This window comes from Vollenhovia emeryi, unplaced genomic scaffold, assembly GCF_000949405.1.
Source record: "Vollenhovia emeryi isolate VEMERY1.0 unplaced genomic scaffold, V.emery_V1.0 DF939224.1, whole genome shotgun sequence".
NCBI classification, from domain to species: Eukaryota; Metazoa; Arthropoda; class Insecta; order Hymenoptera; family Formicidae; genus Vollenhovia; species Vollenhovia emeryi.
The window spans coordinates 708,072-710,613 of record NW_011967142.1 but is presented as its reverse complement, the minus strand read 5'-3'; positions in this window follow the sequence as shown (position 1 = coordinate 710,613).

Sequence of the window (2,542 nt, the reverse complement as noted above, 5' to 3'; positions counted from 1 at the left end):
GAGCGCGTGGCGAGATGTGCGCATAGCAATATCGATCGCCGGGCGGTCACATCTTGCCACGCGCTCGAATTGGGCGGTAGGCCGGCCTAAGACAACGATTTTTAATAATTAATTACTCGTTAGCTATTACGAAAATTGCGAAATGGTACAGGACTTTTCCGTTCATCTCGATCCGTTCTACCTTCTCAAAAATTTTGTCGGATATGGAAAGACTCACCCTGTATATCCGCAAATCTATCATAATGTCGTCGCAAGTGTTATATTTCCTCAAAATATATTCTGGTTCTTAGTAAGTCTAGTATTTCAAACACGAATACATAGAATTATTTGAAGCAAAACAATTTTGTTTCTTCTGATTTTATTAAAAGAAGCATACGGAATTCTTCAATAAGTTTTATAATTTTCTTCAAAGAAGAATAAATTCTTTCTTTGAGTATAAGATGGCAAGCTTTTCTAAGACTAGTAACAAGTATATCTTAAAACCATTATTAAGAAAATATTCTTTGTTAAAGCAAACTATTACTTAAACGGAATAAAATAAACCGAGTAATTACTTTTCTTGACTGTACAATAATATTTTTCTGTGTGTACATTCAAGACTTGCGGCCCGTCTTAAGATCAAATTTATACACTCCGTAGCCGATGACTTGTTCCATGCAGCATTTTTAGATAAATTCAAGACAGTCTTCAGTATAAGATCTGACCATGAATACCGGCCCGAGCGTCCCATTGAATAAGCCGAAGCTTGTAAAGAGAGAGAGACACCGAGAAGATTTAAGAAGACTTTCTTTCTCTGTCACACCATCGTGGCAAAGGAGGCGCAGGCACGATTTCTTTTCTTTTACGATGGTGTAAGACGGAGAAAGAAAGTCTTCTTAAATCTTCTCCGTCTCTCTCTTCACAAGCTCCAGCTTATTCAATGGGACGCTCAGTCTATATTTACTATGTCTATGGTTACGCGGTTGCGTAACAATCGCGAGGAGATCGCGCGCGCGAGAGACGTTTGCTCCCTTATCTCGAATAATGACCGGCGGCTACCGGTTTTTCTCCTTGGTATAATTAATAGATTCCGATGGACGGGTCAACATCGACAGGATCGACGCGGTGAACTAGCCCCGACGATCGCGGCCGCTAATGGCCCCGGCTTTGATTACTCCCGGCGGCCAGGCTGGGATGTAAACACTCTCCGAGATTACAGCGATTTGCTTCTCGCTTAATTAATTAATCGGCAAAGAATGCCGCGGTGGGCTAACAAGACGCGTGTCACTATTACGTTATTAATATCGGATGATAAATTGGGACGGTCTTTGTGTAGGTCTACGAACGTTTGCTCCGCTCGATCGTGTGACCTCGGTGTCCACAGCGTCGAAATACATTTGAAAACCAATCTCACGTGCCGCGGCGGCGAAGTTGTCGGAATCGCCTCGAAACAGTCATTGTAGACCGCCGTGTAAATTCAAATGCGTAATTCCACTTTGTCGGTTAATAGAAGTCCTGCTATCTAGATAGGTCATCAGCTGGTATAGAGATGAGACGTCCTTTCCGACAACTCAAATGAAAACTATCTTCACTGTCGCTCATGCGCGCGCGGACGGAAAGAAATCTACGTGGTTCCGCGCGCGTTGAATAGCGATGCGTCGTCGCGCGAACGAACCTTTGTTCCTTCTACGTCAGATCATCCGAAGGGCTTTGAATTAATCCCTCTCGTAATCCGCGCGCTGTCGCGGTAAAGCTCCTCCGCCTCGCGCAATTCGCCGAGAGGATCGCACTCGAACTTCACTGGCACCGAAAGCGTCCCTACGAGAAATTGCACTTTTTCACGGCCCGAGGCGTTTGGAGTTCGCCGCGCGTTCACGCGGGACGACGCGGATCGGCGCGACGCGAACGAAGCGGCGTGACGGCCCGCTCGCGCGGAACTGTCGAACCGCCAGGTCGTTATCGGCGGGTAAGCGCGGGATCGATTGTTATGATGTTTATGATATAGCTCTTTCAAGAGCCGTTAAAGGCCCGGAGTTATCACGGGCGTAGCGCCGGCTCGCAGGGCCCGCGCCCGCGATTCACCGTCACTCTCGCCCTTTCGGCGACGGCGACCGCGGCTGACTCGCGGCCGACCGTTTTCACTTGTTAAGCGCACGAGGGAAGATAGGATCGTAAATTACCGCGATAAGCGAGGCAGCGCCGCATCAGCGACTTTGGAGCGACGAGACGTTGACGGAGGGAAAGATTGAAATAATTCCGGATAATAGCTGCTCGTTAACTCGGAATAAAATCCCTTTAGAAAAAACTTAATCGGGCTGCAGCTGTGTATTTAATTGGAGTTTTTTTTGTTCCTTACGTTCCTAATTTTCAACGTTAAGCATCTTTGGTAGTTGAAGACTTTAGATTAAATTCCCCGCGAGAGAGAGAGAAAGAGAGAGACAATTAATCGAGTTGCAAATTCTTAAAAATAAAAGTCTACGTAAAAGTAGTTTAGAGTTTGCGATAATATTCCGCGGGCCGACGGCGAGGAAGATAATATTATTTGTTACACTTTAACGGAAAG